Below are 23,891 nucleotides of genomic sequence, written 5' to 3'. Positions count from 1 at the left end.
GGAGAAAAAAAAATTGCACCAAGGGAACCCACTGAAAGTGCCTCCCCAGCTGGGCAGTAGTGTACAGCCCGTCAAGAAGGAGCAGAAAAGGCACACGACTCCAGGTATTTGGGAGAAAGGAAAGGAAGGAAGGAAAGAATAGAGAGACAAGAAACCAAGAAATGAAAAAAAATTAAAAAAAAAAAACAAACAAAAACAAAACTCCCTGAGGGAGCCCACTGGTGTGGTGGTGTGGATTGGAGAAGGGCTCCCCAGCTAAGTGGTGCTATACAGCCCATCTCGAAGGAGTGCAAATGGCACACAGAACCAGGTATTTGGGAGAAAAGAAGTGAGGGAAGGTAGAGATAGACAAGAAACCAAGAAAAGAAAAAAAAAAATGCCCCCAGGGAGCCCACTGGTGTGGTAATGCAGACTGGGGAAGTGGCTCCCCAGTCTAGCAGCACTGCACAGCCTGTCAAGAAGGAGCAGAGATGGCACTCGGTGCCAGGTGTTCAGGAGAATGGACAGAAAGGAAGGTAGAGAGAGAAAAGAAACCAAGAAAAGAAAAAAAGAAAGAAAAAGAATTGAAAAAAAAATGCCATAAAAGAGCACACTGATGTGGTGGTGCGGACCCAGGAAGGGACTCCCAGGCCAAGCAGAACGGCACAGCCCACCTAGAAGGGGTGGAGATGGCACACACTGCCAGGTTTTCAGGAGAAAAGAAAGGAAGGTAGAGAGAGAGAAGAAATCGAGAAAAGAGAAAACAGGAAAAAAAAGCCCTGAGGGAGCCCACCAACTTGTCACTGCTCAGCCCATCAAGAGGAGCAGAGGTGGCAGATGGTGCCAGCTGTTTGTGAGAAAGGAAGGGAAGGAGGTGAGAGAGAGAGAGAGAGAAGAAACCAAAAGAAGCCCAAAAAAGCAATAGTACAAAAAAAATGGCACTGAAGGAGCCAGCTGGTGGGCGTGGGGTGGGCCTGAGCAGCAAGGAGCTGGCGTCTCCCTGGCAGAGGGATTGCGGCCTCCCAGAAAGCAGTGAGGGCAGGGGTGGGAAAGTTGTATCCTTGTCTACCCGGTGCTCTGTCTCCTGCTGGGAGCTCCGTGAAGCTGCCTTCCGGTAGTCCTGTCCACCATTCTTGGTGACTAAGGGGTCCAATATGACAAATCCATACCATGTTAGCTGATAGGGCACCTCCAGTCTGTAGCTCTCCCCGTTCTCTGTTCTCTGTCAATTTCTTAATCCATTTGGTGCTTGGACTAGTTCTTTATCCCTTTATTTGATGCTTAGGGTTCCAGGATTGATGTTTGTATCCGTTTTACTTAGTCTTTTGGGTCTTTGCTGTGGAGGGACAGTGTGGTGCTTCTGTCTATAGCGCCATGCTTACTCCATCTCACAAAATGTATTTCTTAAATAATAAGACTAGAAAGTCAAAATTACTCTTCAGTCCATATGGTGAGGTCCTTGATAATGGGAAGAAGGGGCTATAGATTTTTTTTTTTAATAATATATTTATTTTTGTTGTTGCTGAGAATATACACAGCAGGAGATACACCAACTCAACAATTTCTACATACAATTCAGTAACATTGATTACATTCTTTGAGTTGTGCAACCATTGTCACCCAACTTTTCTCAGTGTTCCCCCCCATTAACATAAACTCACTGCCCAAGTGGCAGTTTTACACCAAGGTATGGAGAAGAATTCCATATTAAAAATTAGTTAAGTATAATTAAAAAAAAAAATTTTTTTTTGTCAATAATTCAGCATGATTTTGTAGAATTACAATGAATTATTCTATTACTATACATATTTAAATAAATTGCTTTAGTCTGTTTGGATATAGGCTCTTATTACTTGAAAAGCAAAATATTACAAATCCTTGAGAAGCCAATTAGCAAAAAAAAAAAAACTTTAATTTTTCATTAATTTATTATATTTAAGTGGATTCTCCTAAATACTTAAAAATTTATTCTTCTTTTGGCTAATTATTTTTCTGTTGGATTAATGATTGATTTAGCAAAATTTTGTCATCAGAGAAAAATCACATTATTACAAATAATGAGTGAATTTACTAGAATAAAATTATATAGCATTGTATAAACTGAAAAGGAGCCCTGGTGACACAGTGGTAAAGCACTTGACTGATAACCAAATGATCAGCAGTTTGAACCCACCAGCTGTTCCTTGGTTGAAAGATGTGACAGTCTTCTGTAAAAATTACAGCCTTGGGAAATCCTATGGGGCAGTTCTACTCTGTCCTATAGGGCTGCTATGAGTCAGAATCAACTCAACGACAATGGATTTGGAAATGTACTGCAATTCAGGCAACACTTGTCTCTAACCAATAAGCACTGAAAGGAATTGTGAGTACCTGTTGAGCCCATCAGGTCAACCTGTATATGACATGTTTGGCATGTTCAATTTATGCTGGTTATAAACGCTGATGTGTGGAATAAGGTATTATATTAGTATATAAATGGAAATGTACAAATAAAAATTAATATTTCTTATTCTTATGTCAATACAATTTTACGATTTCTTCTTTAAGGAAAAAAATTTCTAAGAATTAAAAAAAAATCTATCTGTATACACTTATAACCTATATCCACCACTCATCTGTCAGTTTGTCATACTGTGGTGTCTTGCATGTTGCTGTGATGCTGGAAGCTATCACTGGCATTTCAAATGCCAGCAGGGTCATTCATGGTGGACAGTTTCAGCAGAGCTTCCCAACTAAGCCAGACTAGGAAGAAAGACCTGGCAGTCTACTTATAAATAAAATTGGCCAGTGAAACCTTTATGAATAGCAGTGGAACCCTGTCAGATATAGTGCCAAAAGATGAGCCCCCCAGGTGGGAAGACACTCAAAATACGACCGGGAAAGAGCTGCCTCCTCCAAGTAGAGTCAACCTTAATGACATAGATGGAGTCAAGCTTTCAGGACCTTCATTTTCTGATATGACATGACTCAAAATGAGAAGAAACAGCTGTAAACATCCCTTAATAATCAGAATGTGGAATGTATGAAGTATGAATCTAGGAAAATTGAAGTCATCAAAAATGAAAAGGAACACATAAAGATCAATATCGTAGGCATTAGTGAGTTGAAATAGACTGGTACGGCCCATTTGAATCAGACAATCATATGGTCTACTATGCCAGGAATGACAAATTGAAGAAAAATAATGTGTTCATTGTCAAAAGGAACATTCCAAGATCTATTTATCTTGAGAAAGCAAAGGAAAATGTTATAATGAAATATGCAAACACCTGGAATTAGAAAGCCAAGAGGGAAGAACGTGCTCAGCATATCTCAGGCTGAAAGAACTGAAGTAAAATTCAAGCCATGAATTGCAATTTTGAAGGATTCTATGGGCAAAATAGTGAATAATGAAGGAAGCATCAAAAGTAGATGGAAGTAATACGCAGAATCACTGTGCCAAAAAGAATTGGCCAATGTTCAAACATTTCAGGAGGTAACATATGATCAAGAGCCGATGGTATTGAAGAAAGAAATCCAAGCTGCACTGGAGCCATTGTCAAAAAACAAGGCTCCAGGAACTGATGGAATGCCAGTTGACATGTTTCAGCAAAGGGATGCAGCACAGGAGGTGCTCACTAGTCTATGCCATGAAATTTGGAAGACAGCTACTTGGCCAACCAACTCAAAGAGATTCATATTTGTGCCCATTTCAAAGAATGGTGATCCAACAGAATACAGAAATTATTGGACAATATCATTAATATCACTGGCATGGCTTGAATTATGTCCCCCCAAAAATGTGTGTATCAGCTTGGTTAGGCCATGATTCCCAGTATTGTGTGGTTGTCCTCCATTTTGTGATTGTAATTTATATTAAGAGGATTAGGGTGGGATTATAACACCACCCTTACTCAGTTCACCTGATCTAATGTGGAGGGAGTTCCTTGGGGTGTGGCCTGCACCACTTCTATCTCTCAAGGGATAAAAAGAAAAGGAAACAAGCAGAGAGTGGGGGACCTCATACCATCAAGAAAGCAGCACCAGGAGCAAAACACGTCCTTTGGACACAGAGTCCCAGCTCCTGAGAAACTCCTTAACCAGGGGAAGATTAAGGACAAGGACCTTCCTCCAGAGCCAACACAGAGAGAAAGCCTTCCCCTGGAGCTGATGCCCTGAATTTGGACTTGTAACCTGTGACCGTGAGAAAGTAAATAACTTCCTCTTTGTTAAAGCCATCCACTTATGGTAATTCTGTTACAGCAGCACTAGATGACTAAGACAATCACAAACAAGAAAAATTTTGCTGAAGATCATTTAAAAGTGGTTACAGCAGTATATTGACAGAGAACTGCCAAAGATTCAACCTGATTCAGAAGAAGATATGGAATGAGGGATATCATTGTTGATATCAGATGGATCTTGGCTGAAAGCAGAGAATACCAGAAAGATGTTTACCTGTGTTTTATTGACTATGCAAAGGCATTCGACTGTATAGATCGTAACAAATTATGGATAACATTGCAAAGGATGGGAATTCCAGAACACTTAATTGTGCTCATGAGGATCTTGTACATAGACCAAGGGCAGTCGTTTGAACAGAGCAAGGGCTACTGCATGGCTTAAAATCAAGAAAGCTGTGTGTCAGGAGTGTATTGTTTCACCATTCTTATTCAATCTGTATGCTGAGCAAATACACTAAGAAGCTGGACTACATGATGACAAACATGGCATCAGGATTGGTAGAATACTTATTAATAACCTGTGATATGCAGATAACACAACCGTACATGCTACTGTTGAAGAGGACTTGAAGCACTTAATGATGAAGATCAAAGACTACAGCCTTCAGCATGGATTACATTTCAACATAAAGAAAACCATGTTCTGTTGTACATAGGGCCACTATGAGTGAGAACTGACTCAATAGCACCTAACAGCAACAACAGAATGATCCTTTGTAAGTCACTTCATGAACTTTTAATATCACGAGGTGATTTCTGAATTGTTTTTCTAAGTTTGGTGTGAAAATATTTTACTTTGAAAGTTTTGGCATCAAAATGAGGGATGTTTTAAGAGAAAGATTAAAAAAAAAAAGATTAAGGTTAGGTAAAATCTATCCTATATCCTGGAGTGATTTTGTTCTGTTGGAAACTGAAATGGCTACAACAGTATTTTCCTAAAGTCCTACCCAACCCAACATTCTCATTGTCCTCCCTGAGCACTGGTACCTTGACCTTCCAGGTCTCCTCTTCCTTTCAGAGGCGGTGAAGGTAGACCATGTCTAACAGGTCACAGAGACCTGCCAATCCTTTCTGGTTTCTTTGTATTTATCCCTTGTTCTTCCATTTCCTCAAAATACCCCCTTACCCTGCAGTATAAGATCTGCCCAAATCTGTCTCAGCCTGCTTTCTGAGTTTGCCCCTTTATTCAAAACCAACTTACAACTGCTTCGAAACCTTTGCTCAAACCATCACTCCAACATAAAGTGCCTCCCCACATCTCATTTACCTAAGCAATTTTTATCCAAACTTCAAAATATACTTCCAGTCTCCTCTAGGAGGTGTTATCTTAACCCTTTCTTCTTTGGTTCTCTCTTTTTTTATTGCCTTCTCACTGTCTTCACTTGTCTTGGGACACTTTATCACACACTACCAGATATTGTGGTTTTGCTATTCATGTGTTTGTGTCTTTATCTTCCTTACAGTATTGCAAGAATTCACCTTAGTGTCTGCTAATTAGCCTTACAGGGATCAACTTGCATACATATTTGTGGTGTTAATTCATAAAAAGCATTTCCTAATTATATGTTTGATCTGAGGCTTAGAAAGTTCTATGTTTGAACTCTAGACTTATCTATAAAAAATAGGTGAACATTTATTTTGAAACTACAATGTCAAGAGCAATATGCTGGATGCTGGAGACACAGAGACGCTCGAGAGATGTTACTTGCTGTCAAGATGAAGAGAATTGGATATACGCGTAGTGCAAGTCAGCTGTGAAATGATTGCTAGAAAATGTAGACTGAAGTCATAGAGAATACGGACTATTGAGCAAGGCAGAGCACAGTTCTAAGTCTGCCTCTATCACTCAGTAGCTGTCTCACCTTGAGCAAGACACATAACCTCTCCAAGGTTCTGTTTTCTTTTATAAACTTTGGGGAAGATGCTAATATGTTTCTCTTATGGTTGTTGTGATAAGATTGGATGAGATTATGTATACAAATGCCTAATGTTGCAATAAGAGCTCTACAACTAGTTGGGTGTAATGTATAATCTGCTCCTAATAAGTGCTGTGGAATCGACTCGACAACACTGGGTTTAATAAGTGCTGCAAAAGCTCACAGAAATAAGTAACAGCTGTGCTAGGCACTAGAAGCCCTATGGAAAAGTGGTACTTGAGCAGCAAGCAGAGAGAGAGAATAGCATTCTAGGTAGGAGGGACAATATGAGCACTGGTATAACCATGAGACTGTGCATGGCATATTTGGGGACCAAAGCTACAAGGGTTAACTTGCTAATACAAGAAGACTCATAAGAGAATAGTGAAGTTCAAGAGAGAAAAACCATTAGAGGGTCTTCTAAACACGGTTTGATAGCTGTTTTAATGTTTTTATTTCTAGTGAATAAAAATCCTGATGCTATCATTACTTGGTTTTAACACTAAGAGGAAATTGTACATTAGCATAGTTCTTCATCTGACATTCTTTTTTTTTTTTTAATTTTATTAAATTTTATTGAGCTTCAAGTGAACGTTTACAAATCAAGTCAGACTGTCACATATAAGTTTATATACACCTTACTCCGTACTCCCACTTGCTCTCCCCCTAATGAGTCAACCCTTCCAGTCTCTCCTTTCGTGACAGTTTTGCCAGCTTCCAACTCTCTATCCTCCCATCCCCCCTCCAGACAGGAGATGCTAACACAGTCTCAAGTGTCCACCTGATATAATTAGCTCCCTCTTCATCAGCATCTCTCTCCTACCCACTGTCCAGTCCCTTTCATGTCTGATGAGTTGTCTTCGGGAATGGTTCCTGTCCTGTGCCAACAGAAGGTTTGGGGACCATGACCACCGGGATTCCTCTAGTCTCAGTCAGACCATTAAGTATGGTCTTTTTGTGAGAATTTGGGCTCTGCATCCCACTGATCTCCTGCTCCCTCAGGGGTTCTCTGTTGTGCTCCCTGTTAGGGCAGTCATCGATTGTGGCCAGGCACCAACTAGTTCTTCTGGTCTCAGGATGATGTAGGTCTCTGGTTCATGTGGCCCTTTCTGTCTCTTGGGCTCTTAGTTATCGTGTGACCGTGGTGTTCTTCATTCTCCTTTGATCCAGGTGGGTTGAGACCAATTGTTCATCTGACATTCTTGAAGCTGTATTTTATTTCATTTCTCATGCAGTTCTTGCAAACCCTGTATGGTGCTAGGAGCATCAAATCTCATCTAACTGCAGCTGGAGGAGACAGAATAATCACCATCAGCCCAAAGCTGATTCCTATGAGGTGGAGGTAGAACATACCTTCACTCTCCAATCTTTTAACCAATTCAGACACCAGCTGTGATTGTTAACATTCTGTGTTAACTTGGTCAGAGCTTGATTCTCAGTGTTATGTAATTGTCCTCCATTTTGGGATCTGATGTAAGGGGAGTTTCCTTGGTGGTGTGGCCAGTTGTTGTTGTTATGTGCCTTCGAATTGGTTCTGACTCAAAGTGACCCTATGTACAACAGAACAAAACACTCTCTGGTCCTGCAACATCCTCATAATCCTTGTTATTCTTGAGCCTATTGCTGTAGGCACTGTGTCAAACCATCTCGTTAAGGGTCTTCTTCTTTTTCGCTGACCTTCTACCAAGCACGATGTCTTTCTTCAGAGACTGGTCCCTCCTGATAATATGTCCAAAGTCTGGCAAAGCTCGGTCGGTCTGGATTCTACATCTGACTCGTCATCCTCTGATCTTTGGTTCTTGATGCAGGAGCCAGCAACCTTCTGCGAGACCTGCCAATTTTGGGTTCTTCAGCTCATGCAACCACATGAGTCAGGAAAAGCCTCCAGCCTGTTGGCTGACCCCTGGATTTTGGACTTGCCGGTCTCCACAATTGCATGAACCTTCACTGGTTTTGCTCCTCTAGAGAATTCAGCCTAAGACGTTTGGTACCAAGAGTGGTTCTAGACGAACAAAATCTTAAGGATGAGTTTTCTGAATTGGTTCTCAAGTCTGGCCAGGCCTAAATACACTGATAATTCTAATTCTAGTAGGGAAGGGGGCTGTGCTAATCCATGGTGTAAGGTGGGAGTAGAAATACATAAAATATCACCACCATTGGATCAAATATTTTTGAGACACAAGGCTCTGGCTAATTGTGTATTTGAAGCCCTTCAGCATTTTTGTCAAACTGGTAAGTATAGGGAGGTTGGTTTGTTGGTCCTGCTTTCACTAGATGAAGTGTTGAAAGAAGGAGATGAGCTCAGGTCTTTGGCGTCACAGCTCAAGTGGCGCACAAAAGACCTCAAAGCTGTCACTTGTGCTCTGAAAGAAAGCTTATTTCTTGTACTAAGAGAGCTAATATTGCTAAAAACAAAACCCCAAGTCTTATCATAAGAGTGGCGGAATTATGACACCAATGAATTCCCAACCTTGAATGATGTCTGAAGTTACAGTGAGGCCATTGATTGAGATGGGGACATATGGGCACTGAGCCTCTAAATTCCATTGGATAACTCTTGCCGACAGAACCAGGCCTCTTACTCCCATCTGAAGAATTTATTCCATTTTTGTCTGCTAAGCCGCCCTCTCCAGTAAAACCATTATTCCTTCTACCCCCATCTGATGAGATTAACCCAACTGTGTCTGAACTGCGTTTGTCTGAGATACAGCCTGTGGCAACAACTGGGGCATTACCTGGGGCATCGCCTGAGGCAGATGCCTTATAAGACATTGCTGAATGTCCCCAGGACACACCCCCACTACCCGTTTTTCTTTTAAGTCCTAGCAAACCCCAAGAGGTAAAGTACAAAGTGTGACCCAGGGGAAGGTACACTATACTCCGTAAGAACTGCTTGATTTTTCTAATACATACAAACAGAAACCTGGGGAATATGTGTGGGAATTGCTACTAGTGGTGTGGGAAAATGGTGCGAGGAACATAATGCTGGATTAGTCTGAGTATATTGATATGGGAACACTAAGCACAGATTCTTCATTCAGTGTTTCAGCTCGAGAGGTTAATAAAGGATCTAATAGCTTATCGGGTTGGTTCATTGAAGCTGGAATTAAGTGGTGGCCTATACTAAATCAAGTTGAAATGCTAGGCATGCCTTGGTATACTTTACAAGAAGGTCCCCAAAGGATTAGGGAAACAGGCATGTTAGAGTGGATTTATCAGGTTAAACCCACAGACCCACTCATGGAGTGCCCAGAGAACACACCTTTCACCACAACATTGAGGAACAAATTTGTGAAGGGAACCCCAGCTTCCTTGAAGACTGCTGTGATTGCTATTTTATGTAAGTAAGATTTGACAGTGAGAACTGTCCTAACTGAATTAAGACACCTGACTGCAATGGGGCTGATTGAACCTTGTGGTATTAGGGGCTAAGTGGCAGCACTTCACTGCTAAAGACAAAGTGGGCGTGGTTATCATAACGGACAGCAGAGTTAAAGCAGTAATCAAAACAGTCTGGCTCTGGCTACTAAGTCATGCTGTCCCTAGGAGTGAAATAGTTGGGAAATCTACTAAATATTTACTCCAATGGGCTCAAGAACAAATGGCCGTGGTGGTAATGATGGAGGTTATGCACGGGCTTAGCAGTATGGACTTCCACTGACCAAGGCCGGCTTGGCTACAGCCACTGCTGGGTGCCCAATCTGGGAGCAGCAGAGACCAACACGGAGTCCCCTATATGGCATCATTGCTCAGGGCAATCAGTCAGCAACCTGGTGGCAGACTGATTATATTGGACAGCTTCCATCATGAAAAGTGAAGTGTTCTTACTGGGATAGACAAGTACTCTGGATACATATTTCCTTCCCTGCATGCAATGCTTCTGCCAAAACTACCATTCATGGACTTACAGGATGCCTTATCTACCATCGGGGTGTTCCATACAGCATCAACTTGGATCAAGGGACACTTCATAGCAAATGAAGTGTGGCAATGGGCCCAGGCTTATGGAATTCACTGTTCTTACCATATTCCCCATCATCCTGAGGCAGCTGGCTTGATAGAACAATGGAATGGCCTTCTAAAGACATAATTACAGTGCCAGCCAAGTGGCAATATCTTGCAGTGTTGGGGCAGTGTTCTCCAGGAGGCTGTATATACTCTAAACCAGTATTCAATATATGGTGCTTTTTCTCCCATAGCCAGGACTCATGGGTCCAGGAATCAAAGGTTGGAAATGGGAGTGGCGGTACCCACTGTTACTCCTAGTGACTCACTCATAAAATTTTTGGCTCCTCTTCCTGTGAACCTATGCTCTATGGGTCTAGAGGTCTTAGTTCCAAAGGGAGGAATGCTTCCACCTGGAGACACATCACTGATTCCACTGAAGTGAAAGTTAAGAATGCCACTTAACCACTCTGGGTTCCTCATGCCTCCAGATCAACAGGCCAAGAAGGGAGTTACCATATTGGTTTGTGTGATTGATCCTGATTATCAATGGAAAATCAAATTGCTATTACATAATGGAGGTAAAGAAGACTATGTCTGGAATACGGGAGATCCCTTAGGGTGTCTCCTAGTACTACTATGCCCTGTGATTAAAGTCAATGGAAAACTACAGCAACCCAATTCTAACATGGCTACTTATAGCCCAGAAACTTCAGGAATGAAAGTTTGGGTCACCCTGCTCAGTGAAGAACCATGACCAGCCGAGATGGTTGCTGAAGGCAAAGAGAATACGGAATGGGTGGTAGAAGAAGGTAGCTCTAAATACTAGCTATGACCACGTGACCAGTTGCAGAAACCAGGATTGTAAATGTTGTGAGTATATCTTCCTTGTTTTGTTATATATGTATACATGTGTGTATGTATCAAATATTTTTGTTTTCTTCCCTCTATTCCATTAAAAAAAAAATGCCATTACTGACTATAAAATATAAGATGTAAATGGGGCTAGTACATTTTCAGTTGTGTGCATGTTAGTTGTATTATTTTAGGCCAAATGTGGCTTTATAATTGTCTTTATTTAGAGATTATGTATAGTTTAAGGAGATGTGTACAGGTGCCAAGTTGACGAGTGGTAGACTGTGATGTTAATGTTATGTGTCACCTTGGCTAGGCCATAATTCTCAGCATTATGTAATTATCCCCCATTTTGTGATCTCATGTAAGGGGAGTTTTCTTGGGGATGTGTCCTGCATCCAATATATATGGACGTTCTGGCAAAACTCACTCACTCTGGGCCCTGAATCTGACTTCTAGATCTTGGGATATGAGCCAACCTGCCGCCTGACCTTCAGATTTTGGACTTTGCCAGCTCCTGCAATCTCGTGAGCCAGAAACCTTCTGTCTGACCTGCCAATTTTGGGTTCTTCAGCTCCTGCAACCATGTGAGTCAGGAAAAGTCTCCAGCCTGACACCTGACCCACAGATTTGGGACTTTCCAGCCTCTGCAACTACCTGAGCCATTGGCTTAAAATAAATCTCTCTATGTATATTTATATATACACCCTTCACTGATTTAGCTCTTCTAGAGAACCCAGCCTAAGACAGCAGCTTACCCCCGCTACAGTACTCTACTTCTCTGCTGGGTGCAATAATGCTTTGCAGTGGCCACACAGAACTCACAGGTCATACTCACAGTTATGGGGTTTATTACCAAAATAAAAGTTTACAACTTGGGATCAGGATCAACTTGGAAGTAACAGGAACAACTCAGGAGACAGGATAGAGTTTGTCAATCAGGACAGCTTACAGCCAAGACAGACTTCAGCCCTTACTGCCTTCTGGCCCTTCCATTTTGGTCTACTTTCCTGCTCAGGCAGGTGTTACAACTCTTTAGTTCCACCAGTAAGTGTCTGGAGGTACCCTACTCTGCCAGGAACCCTCCTGCCCAAAGGTTTTCAGCAATTTTGCTCCATGGGTCAGGAAGCCCACCGCACTGCCTCACTCAGTGGGCTGGGAAGCCTACCACAGCCAGCTCGTGCCAGTCTCCTGGTTCCCACCACTCGTGCTATCTTGTACTGTCTCTTGTCGTCTTGTGCCGTCTGTTTTCAGTGTTCAGCTGTCTCTGTCTCCTGGGTCTAGGAGGCTCTTAGCACAAGGACCATGGGCTCAAATGATGTACTCTGCTCAACGTTCTTCTTCCTGAAGCTAGTGAGGTCCTGTCAACCTCTGGGGGATTGGGTCTTTTAAGCCTAGCAGAACGGCAAAACTGACCAATCCCTTTGGTTGGCCACAGGTACCTTATTTGCACAATCGCTGTCCAATTCCTGCAAGGGTGTGATTGCTAGGGTTGTGGGTCAACTTGGCTGGTCATTATTCTCAGGGGTTTGGCAGTTATGATGTAATTTGGCAGTAGTATAATGATGTGATCGCCTCCATGATAAGATTTTATATAATGTGATCACCTCCATGATGGGATCTGCTCTGAGTAGCCAATCAATTGAAAGGGAGCTTCCTTTGGTGTGTGGCTTGCTTCCAATATAGGAGGACTTTCTGGCAAGGCTTGTGGGCTTTTGGTCACTCTGGATCCTGCACCAGGTTCCTGTTCATCTGACCTCCAGTTCTTGGGACTTGAGCTAGGAGCTTAACTACCATCTTTCCTGCCAATCTTGGGATTCGTCAGTCTTCAAAGCCTGTGAACCAGAGCCCAACTATCTGGCTTGCCAATCTTGGGTTTGCCAGCCCCTGAAGCTATGTGAATCAGGAGATGCCTCCAATCTGACCCATGGACTTGTGACGTTCCAGCCTCTGCAATTGTGTGAACCATTTCCTTAATATAAATCTCTTTCTATATATTTATATGTTTTACTGATTTTGCTGCTCTAGAGGACCCAGCCTAAGACAAAGGGTTTTACATACCTGATTTGCATAGTTCCAGTCAATCATTTTGTGAGAGTTACAAGACTGTGGCTAAAAAGCCCATATAAAAGAAATTCTCTGCACTGCAAACTCTAAGAGTGTTTGCTTTCAGAGAGAACTCTGAACCTGTCATGTTTATTATTTCAACATGCAAGTCAGCATTTTTATTGTCCCTAACATCTCCTTTCTAAACCATTTCAAAATGTATTAAGTATATTCTTGGTGGGTATTGGATGGTCAGTATTTGTCAGAGGGATGGGACTCAGAGATTGCAGATTTATTTGTCTTTGCAGTTTCTCAGTTGCACATCTCTGCTTTTAGCCTGAAATAGGTTGAGTGTGCCTCTAGTACAATGTGACTTTGAGGCTTAATCCAGCTTTCATGCCAAATGGTCCTTAAACAGTTTAAAGTATAGTGAACCTACCACAAAAATGGGAGAAATTCCTTGACCTCAGAGCTTTGAATTCATCTCAATACTGTCTACAGTTCCTACACCTGAGGACTGCAAGACAAAGTGCTTGTGTTTAGCCAAGCATTTCCACGGGCAGAGACAAAATGACTGAAGCCTTCTACAAACCACCCAGAGTCTGGATGTCTTATTTTATAAATTCTACAAGATCACTTTCACTTTTCTCTCTCACTATCAAGGTTGAGATTATTTTCCTGCTAGCAGTGCCCATGGACGTCATAAAGAAATTAATTCAATTTTCAAATCTGAGATTATATATGAATGTGATGTAGGATACACCCTGGTTGGCAGGCTAAAATCTCCTGCAGTTCTTCAGTCTGGTCATCTCTAGCTCCTCAGCATAAAGGTAACTCCAGCTTCCTTTTCAGCTCATGGCAAAGTAGGTGGAAATATCATGACAGGATTTACAGCAAAGCTTCTCTCTTGCCTGAGACAACGCATAAACATCTGATTTGATTTGATTTATTTCAAGTAATTAGTACATCCTGGTGGTACTCAGTGCAAAAACAGTATAAAGGACTTACAGGAAAATTATCTCTCTCATTTCCCTCATTTCCACAATTCCGCCCCCTTGAGAAAGCTCCCACCCCATTTCCAGAAATATTCTAGAGGAGTCACATTTTATCTGAGGCTTGTGTGGACCTATAGCAAAATTTTCATGGAAACTTGCTTTGGTATGAACGTAGACTCTCATTGGCTAATTCCAAACATCATAAAGAGACAGGTGTCCCATCAAAGCCTCATGCAGGACACCACCTGCCCATGTGTCTTGGTTATCTAGTACTGCTATAACAGAAATACCACAAAAACCAAAAAACCAACACCGTTGCTGTCAAGTTGATTCTGACTCATAGTGACCCTGTAGAACAGAGTTGAACTGTCCTATAGGGTTTCCAAGGAGCAGCTGGTGGATTTGAGCTGCTGAACTTTTGGCTGGCAGCGGAGCACTTATCCACTGTGCCATGACAAGTGGATGGCTTTAACAAAGAGGAAATTATTCTGTCACAGTCTAAGAGGCTAGAAGTCCGAATTCAGGGTGTCAGCTCTAGGGGAAGGGTTTCTTCCTCTGTTCCATCTGGGAGAAGGTCCTTGTCATCAAACTTCCCCAGTTATGAAGCTTCTCAGTGCAGGGACCCCAGGTCCAAAGGATGTGCTGTTCTCCTGGCTCTCGTTTCTTAGTGGTATGAGGTCCCCTATGTCTCCCTGCTCAATTCTCTCTTTTATATTTCAGTAGAGATTGCCTTAAGACACAACCTAATCTTGTAGACTGAGTCCTGCCTCATTAACAAAACTGCCACTAATCCCATCTCATTAACATCATAGAGGTTGGATTTACAATACTTAGCAAAATCACATCAGCTGACAAAATGGTGGACAATCACACAATACTGGGAATCATGGACTAGCCAAGTTGACACACAATTTTGGGGGACACAATTCAATCCATAACACCACGATATAGGTGGTGTGGTGGGGACTCCTTGTTTGTCAACTGGTTGTGGTGAAAGAATGAGTCAAGACTGGATTTGATGTTTACAGGCTGTCTTAGTTATCTAGTGTTGCTATAACAAAAATACCGTAAGTAGGTGGCTTTAACAAACAGATATTTACTTTGTCACAATTTAGGAGGCTAGAAGTCTGAATTCAGGGTATGGGCTCTAGGGGAAGGCTTTTTATCTCTGTTGGCTCTGATAAAAAGTCTTTGTCTCCTTGAGCTTCTGCTCCTGGGTGATCTTCATGTGACTTCGTATCTCTCTTCCGCCATCTCTGCTTCTCTTGCTTACTTGTTTAAACTCTTTTATATTTCAAAAGAGATTGATTTAAGACACTCCCTACACTAATTCTGTCTCATTAACATAAAAAAGACAACCCATATTGACATAACAAAGGCAACCCACTCCCAAATGAGAGTATAACCACAGACATAGAGTTTAGGATTTACAAGACATATTTTGGAGGGACACAATTCAATTTATAACACTTGCATACAGCTGTCTTATCTCTTTGCTAACAACAACTCCAGGGATTACTTGCCACCATTGTCTCTATTAAACACAGGAGGATAATGAGGCAAGAAGAAGAAAAATTTCATACCTACTATCTTGTAGAGATCAAGACTGAGGGGTAATTATTTTGAAAGCTGAGAATCTGAGGTCACATATCTTTTTTTTTTTTTAAATATCCTGTCATGTTATTTAAAAACTTTATGATCTTGAGTAAGTTCTAAGCCTCTGTGTATTCCAATTTTCTTGTAGGTGATATGGGACTAATTACAGTAGTCACTTCATAGGGCTGTTGTGAAATTTAAATGAAATAATCACATAAAGTGCTTACCGAAGTCTGAAACATAGTGTTCAATGAAAAGTTTAACTAACATTATTGTTATTATCAAAATGAAAAAAAAAGATAGAACAATTAGCAGTACTTAAATGTAGTTCATTCTTATCATCGCACACTGTTATAGGATTACAGATTGCTTAAAATTGTGTTTCCATTATAGCTCTGTGTCTAAAACCAGAAATAGCCAATATGAAGCTCTCTGTAGATAAGCTTCAGTATGTTCAGCCTGAAAATGTTACCATCCAGTGCGATCCTGGCTATGGTGTGGTAGATTCTCAAAAAAATTGTTGCTTAGAGAACAGAACCTGGTACCAAGACGTACCCAAGTGTGAGTGGGTAAGTGGCACAATTCAAGGAAGTTCATGTCCTAAAATGGTGGTCACCTCTGAAGCACTGTCGCAGCCATCACTGGTGAGATCTCTTGTCAGGAGTCATTACTGAGTTCTTAAACGTCGTTCAAAGGAATCTTCTCTTTCCACCTCAAAGCATCTAAAGAGTTAGGAGGGAAAAGTTTTCCTGCTGTCACCTTAGAACAGGAAAAATTGAGCCCCTTAGGGAAGGCCATCTCATAGACCCAGGAGCCCTGACTCTTTATTTTCCTGGACTATATAATGTACTGTTGTTCCATTTCTAGATGGTCAGCAGAAAGAGCATGGAGGCCTTCTGGGGAGCTGTCTCAGAACTGATGCCTCTCCCTCTGGGAATGAGTATGGTGGGGCTCAAAGTCTTTTCTGGTTCTCCCTGCTTGCCCCCCAGTTCTGGGGTTGGTCTTGATTCTGTAGTCATCCCTTATCAGTGATACAACCTCCTTCATGATCAGACATGAGCCCCTCAACCATGCCCACCACTCTATCTCTTTTAGGAAATCCCTAAAGGTTGTGAACAAGTGCTAGTGGGCAGACACCTCATGCAGTGTCTCCCAAACCTGAAGGATGTGAAAATGGCCCTGGACCTGTATAAACTGTCATTGGAGATTAAACAACTGGAACAAGAGAGAGATAAGGGAAAGAAACCTACTCTGGAGCATCAGTGTAATCTTTTCTAAAAGAGGTTAAGGTACTTTCTGCCTTCAATTCTATAGAGATAACTTCAGTTTAGCAACTCTACTGTCCCTTTGGCACCACCACTTATGGTAACATGTATCTGGGTAGGAGAATTAGCTAACATTTAGTGCTTTTGAGATTGTGAAATCATTGATCATCTGCCCCCTTGTGGCTCAAGTATTTGCTTTTCTGAATGCAAAGTGTAAATTTTTTCAATTAAAAATTCTCGTATCAAGAAATTTTGTCTTCATGGTCATTGGGGCTCCATGAAATGAGGGTCCTAAACAAACCCATTACTTATAGTGAATATTTTTATGTTACTGTGTTGTAGTTAGGTGCCGTTGAGTCAGTTCCAACTCATAGTGACCTTATGTACAACAGAACAAAACACTGCCTGGTCCTGTGCCATGCCCACAATCACTGTAATGCTTGAGTGCATTGCTGCAACCACTGTGTCAATCCATCTCATTGATGGTCTTCCTCCCTATACTTCACCAAGCATGATGTCCTCCTCCAGGGACTGATCTCTCTCGACAACATGTCCAAGGTATGTAAGATGTAATTTCACCATCCTCGCTTATAAGGAGCATTCTGGTTGCACTTCTTCCAAGACAGATTTGTTCTTCTGGCAGCCCATGGTATATTCAATATTCTTTGCCAACGCCACAATTCAAAGGCGTCAATTCTTCTGTCTTCCTTATTCATTGTTCAGATTTCCCATGCATATAATGCTACTGAAAATACCATGGCTTGGGTCAGGCGCACCTTAGCCTTCAAGGTGACATCTTTGCTTTTCAACACTTTAAAGAAGTCTTTTACAGCAGGTTTGCCCAATGCAATGTGTCTTTTGATTTCTTGACTGCTGCTTCCATGAGTGTTGATTATGGATCCAAGTAAAATGAAATCTTTGACAACTTCAATCTTTTCTTTGTTTATCATGATGCTGCTTATCTGTCAGTTGTGAGGATTTTTGTTTTCTTATGTTGAGGCGTAATCCATACTGAAGGCTATGGTCTTTGATCTTCATCAGTAAGTGTTTTAAGTTTTCTTCACTTTCAGCAAGCAAGGTTGTGTCATCTGCATAACGCAGGTTGTTAATGAGTCTTCCTCCAATCCTGATGCCTGTCCTTCGTATAGTGCAGCTTTTTGGATTATTTGCTCAGCATACAGATTGAATAAGTATGGTGAAAGAATATAACCCTGATGTACACCTTTCCTGACTTTAAACCATGCAGTATCCCCTTGTTCTGTCTGAACAACTGCATCTTGATCTATATACAGGTTCCTCACGAGCACAATTAAGTGTTCTGGAATTCCCATTCTTCGAAATGCTATCCATAATTTGTTACGATCCACACAGTCGAATGCCTTTACATAGTCAATAAAGCACACGTAAACATCTTTCTGGTATTCTCTGCTTTCAGCCAAGATCCATCTGACATCAGCATCAATATCCCTGGCTCCACATCCTTTTCTGAATCTGGCCTGAATTTCTGGCAGTTCCCTGTTGATATACCTCTGCAGCCGCTTTTGGATGATCTTCAGCAAAATTTTACTTGCATGTGATATTAATAATATTGTTTGATAATTTCCACATTCGGTTGGATCACCTTTCTTGGGAATAGGCATAAATATGATCTCTCCCAGTCGATTGGCCAGGTAGCTATCTTCCAAATTTCTTGGCATAAATAAGTGAGCACTTCCAGCACTGCATCCATTTGTTGAAACATCTCCATTGATATTCCAAGAATTTCCGGAGCCTTGTTTTTTGCCAATGCCTTCAGAGCAGCTTGGACTTCTTCCTTCAGTACCATCGGTTCCTGATCATATGCCACCTCTTGAAATGGTTGAACATTGACCAATTCCTATTGGTATAATGACTGCATATTCCTTCTATCTTCTTTTGATGCTTCCTGCATCGTTTAATATTTTCCTTAGAATCTTTCACTATTGCAGTTCTTTCAGCTTGAGAAATGCTAAGCATGCTCTTCTCTTTTGGTTTTCTATCTCCAGCTCTTTGCACATATTATTATAATACCTTACTTTGTCTTCTCGAGCCACCCTTTGAAAACTTCTGTTCAGTTCTTTTACTTCATCATTTCTTCCTTTTGCTTTAGCTACTCTGTGTTCAAGAGCAAGTTTCGGAGTCTCTTCTGATATCCATTTTGGTCTTTTCTTTCTTTCCTGTCTTTTTAATGACCTCTTGCTTTCTTCATGTATGATGTTCTTGATGTCATTCCACAACTTGCCTGGTCTTCTGTCATTAGTGTTCAGCGTGTCAAATCTATTCTTGAGATGGCCTCTAAATTCAGAAGGGGTATACTCAAGGTCATACTTTGGCTCTCATGGACTTGTTCTAGTTTTCTTCAGTTTCAACTTGAACTTGCAAATGAGTAATTGATGTTCTGATCTGCGATTGGCCCCTGGCCTTGTTCTGACTGATGAAGTTGAGCTTTTCTATCATCTCTTTCCCCAGATGTAGTCAATTTGATTACTGTGTATTCCATCTGGTGAGGTTCAGGCGTATAGTCACTGTTTATGGTGTTGAAAAGAGATATTTGCAATATAAAAGTCATTGGTCTTCCAAAATTCTATCCTGTGACCTCCAGCTTCGTTTCTATCACCAATGCCATATTTTCCAACTACGCATCCTTCTTCGTTTCCAACCTTTGCATTCCAATCACCAGTAATTATCAATGCATCCTGACTGCATGTTTGATCAATTTCGGGCTGCAGAAGTTGTTAAAAGTCTTCAATTTCTTCATATTTGGCCTTAGTGGTTGGTGCGTAAATTTGAATAATAGTTGTATTAACTGGTCTTCCTTGTAAGCATATGGATATTATCCTATCACTGACACCATTATACTTCAGGATAGATCTTGAAATGTTCTTTTTGATGATGAATGCAACACCATTCCTCTTCAAGTTGTCATTACCAGCATACTGTGTTACTATATAGGTCTTGGAAATATGTACTTGAATTCTTACCAGTGTCTTTTCCTGGAATGCCTTCACTTCACAGCTCACATGTCCAAATCATCCAGGTCCTTCAGGACCCTGAGTCGAAGTCCACATTCCCACAAAGTCTCGTCCGTTCTCCCCACTTTGAATGGAGTTGCATTCTCCTCTGAGCTCCATGCACATTGACGCTTCCTTGCCAAAGCCACATTCCAAGTTTTGCCTCACACAAAGGGCATTTATGTTTGTGCCTGACTTCCTCTTTCCAGCTTCAGAAAATGAAGACTCTATTGATATTGACAAGACATTGACAGTGTCTGCTGCACTTCAACATGCAATGAATGCTCTCCAGTCTGTGGACTTGCTTCCTGCTCTCTCATTATTTCTTGGATACGTGTTTTTTTCTTTCTTGATTTATTTCCTCATTTTACTGAAGCACATCCATCAGGAGCTGCCTATGAGATAAAGCATCAGAGAAAAATGTTGAGCTTTTGCAAATATGCAATTGTCTTTTTCCTTACCCTTGAATGATACTTTGGCTGGGTATTGAAAGTTGGGTTAAAAATAATTTTCTCTTAGAACTTCTAAAGAATTTCTCCCTCATATTATAGTTCCTCATATTGCTGTTGAGAAGTCAGATGCCATTTTAATTCCTGACTATATAGGATTATTTTCTTTGTATCTATTTTTCTAGAAGTAAACTCATATATATGTGTGTGTGTATATATATATATACATATGTATTTTTTTTTTCTGAGAAATTTTCTTGGTATTGTTTCTTCAATAATTTTCTTTTCTCTCTTTTTCTCTTTTATCTTTATGGAAATCATACTAGTCTGACATTGAACCTCCTTGTTAATCCTCTAGGTTATTTGGTTTGTTTGTTTTGTCTTTCTCTTCTCTTTCCCATACCTTCATCTGTTCCAGTCTTCCCTTACATCTTCTAGATTATTTCTTTGACTATGTATTCTAATGATTTTGTTACTTAAAAAAGTATTTCTTTTATTTTTAAAAAGTATTCTGTCTTTACAAAAAAAAGTCTATTCATATGTCTCAGAAAATATTAATAACTGTTTATTTAGAAGCTCTTTTCTATTCTTTGTAAACTTCTACTGATGATAATTCTAGGTCTATATGTTTATTTTCAACAGTGAGGTCCACATAAATGGATTAAGTTTTGTGTACATGGGGAGATTGGGTAGTGAGCTATTTTTTTCTTATTGGGAGTTACAGTGGAGAGTGCTACTTTTTCTCAGTATTATTTTAAGTTATAGAACCACCCTCACCCCTTTAAATATCAGCAGGGCACATGGCTGCTCAGCTAGAGCCTCCCTAGGAGTAACCTCCCAATGTGTGCGACCTCCTGGTCACTTTCTTAAGAAGGAAGTCTCTTGCTCTCCACTTCCTCTTTCCCCCTGCCTGGGGCTGAAATGCTGACAGGGTGCCAGTGAGCCAGCTTCTGCCATGCTGATAAGGACAACACCCTGGGGGGTATTGGGGCAACAAAGAAGGAGGGGCCTGACCCCTCAATGACCTAGTTGGGCAGAACTGCCAACCATCCACTTTTGCGTCTTGGCTGTAACATAAGAGTAAGTAATAAATTTCTTCCTCGTTTGAGGTACTGTGGTTTTGGGTGTCTTCATTACATTACTACAGCTTAGCCTAACAATACAAAACCTGTTGCCAAGGAGTTGATTCCAAATCATAGCAACCCTATGGGACAGAGTAGAACTACCTCATAGGATTTCCAAGGAGTGGCTGGTGAATTTGAACTGCCCACCTTTTGATTAGCAGCCAGGCTTTTAAAGATCTCCAAGTATCAGTGTTTTGTTTGTTGCCCAGTGTCGCCAGAGTCTAGCTTCTTCCCTGCTAATTTGTTAACTTGAATTTCTACCCTGCAAGATGAGATTACTGCTGCTATATTCTTATTGAACTTTGCTTCTCCCTCCACTCCTCAGCCTCTATCTATCACATTACTTTTCAGTTGAAAGCATTGACATTCTCTCCTGAAATGATTGTTTCCGTCATTAGAAAGTACAACAGTTGTATTATCCTCCTTCTTTTAAGTGGAATGTTTTCTCTTCTGCTGTGACTAGTTTGTTTTTGTATTTCCCACAGATCTATGCGCACACCGTGTGCTAAAGAATTGTGTCATTAGTAAAGAGTGTATAAGTGATATGAGATGTTAACTTGATGCTAAAGTGTAATATAGCCAGGATAAAATCAATTTCAAATTTTCTGCTGGCAAATACTGTTTTTTGGTTACAGAGAAACAAACTACAAGTATACAATTCACCCAATTTCTGGGTTTAATGAGAGAGCTTGGCAAGGGAGATGGTGAATCAGAAACTCAGATGCAAAAGTATAAATGAATGGAGACTATGGGCTGAGCTGCCATTTTGTGAAGAGGGAAGCTAAAGTTCAGAAAAGGAATGTGATTGCCCTAAAATTCCTATGATCCAGCAATACTCCTGTGAAAATCTCCTAGCACAGTGCTCTTATCATTTTGAGCAAATTAGCAGCTTTCTGATGTTGATATTTTTAGTTTTCAAAATATTTTAATTATTACTCCTGGTGAATATTTACACATAATGGATGATAATATAAGTCAAACGATTCTCCCTAAAGAGTTTTCTTAAAACACTTTTTATGTCTAACTCAGTACCCAGTAGTAGCTCGATAACTACAGTTTTAGAATATATCAATTTATAGTATATAGGTATAACAAACAGATGCAGTGCTGGAGATGCTCACTCGTCTATGCCAAGAAATATGGAAGACAGCTTCCTGGCCAACTGACTGGAAGAGATCTATATTTATGCCTATTCCCAAGAAAGGTGATCCAACCAATTGTGGGAATTATAGAACAATATCATTCATATCACACGCAAGCAAAATTTTGCTGAAGATCATTCAAAAACGGCTGCAGCAGTATATTGACAGGGAACTGCCAGAAATTCAGGCTGGTTTCAGAAGAGGAGGTGGAGCCAGGGATATCATTGCTGATGTCAGATGGATCCTGGCTGAAAGCAGAGAATACCAGAAGGATGTTTACCTGTGTGTTATTTACTATGCAAAGGCATTCGACTGTGTGGATCGTAACAAGTTATGGATAACATTGCAAAGAATAGGAATTCCAGAACACTTAATTGTGCTCCTGAGGGACATTTACATAGATCAAGAGGCAGTTGTTCGGACAGAAAAAGGGGATACTGATTGGTTTAAAGTCAGGAAAGGTGTGCGTCAGGGTTGTATTCTTTCACCATACCTATTCAATCTGTAGGTTGAGCAAATAATCCGGGAAGCTGGACTATATGAAAAAAAAAACAGGGCATCAGGATTGGAGGAAGGTTACGCAGATGACACAACCTTGCTTACTCAAAGTGAAGAGATCTTGAAGCACTTACTAATGAAGCTCAAAGACCACAGCCTTCAGTATGGATTGCACCTCAACATAAAGAAAGCAAAAATCCTCACAACTGGACCAATAAGCAACATCATGATAAACGGAGAAAAGATTGAAGTTGTCAAAGATTTCATTTTACTTGGATCCACAATCAACAGCCATGGAAGCAGCAGTCAAGAAATCAAAAGACGCATTGCATTGGGTAAATCTGCTGCAAAAGACCTCTTTAAAGTGTTGAAGAGCAAAGATGTCACCTTGAAGACTAAGATGCGCCTGACCCAAGCCATGGTATTTTCAATCGCATCATATGCATGTGAAAGCTGGACAAAGAATAAGGAAGACCAAAGAAGAATCGATGCCTTTGAATTGTGGTGTTGGCGAAGAATGTTGACTATACCACGGACTGCCAAAAGAACAAACAACTCTGTCTTAGAAGAAGTACAACCTCAGAATGCTCCTTAGAGGCAAGGACGACGATACTGCATCTTACATACTTTGGACATGTTGTCGGGAGGGATCAGTCCCTGGAGAAGAACATCATGCTTGGCAGAGTACAGGGTCAGCGGAAAAGAGAAAGACCCTCAACAAGGTGGACTGACACAGTGGCTGCAACAATGAGCTGAGCATAACGATTGTTAGGATGGTTCAGGACCAGGCAATGTTTAGTTCTGTTGTGCATAGGGTCCTTATAAGTTG

At 40.9% G+C, this 23,891-nt stretch overlaps 1 pseudogene; it reads left to right on the top strand.

Annotated features, from left to right (window-relative positions):
* The first annotated feature begins 914 nt into the window (after positions 1 to 914).
* LOC135228292 (C4b-binding protein alpha chain-like) lies at positions 915 to 17,192 on the top strand (annotated as a pseudogene).
* Positions 17,193 to 23,891: the final 6,699 nt, after the last annotated feature.

Source organism: Loxodonta africana, chromosome 20 (genome assembly GCF_030014295.1).
Source record: "Loxodonta africana isolate mLoxAfr1 chromosome 20, mLoxAfr1.hap2, whole genome shotgun sequence".
Taxonomy (NCBI): domain Eukaryota; kingdom Metazoa; phylum Chordata; class Mammalia; order Proboscidea; family Elephantidae; genus Loxodonta; species Loxodonta africana.
This window is presented reverse-complemented; position numbering and strand designations above follow the sequence as displayed.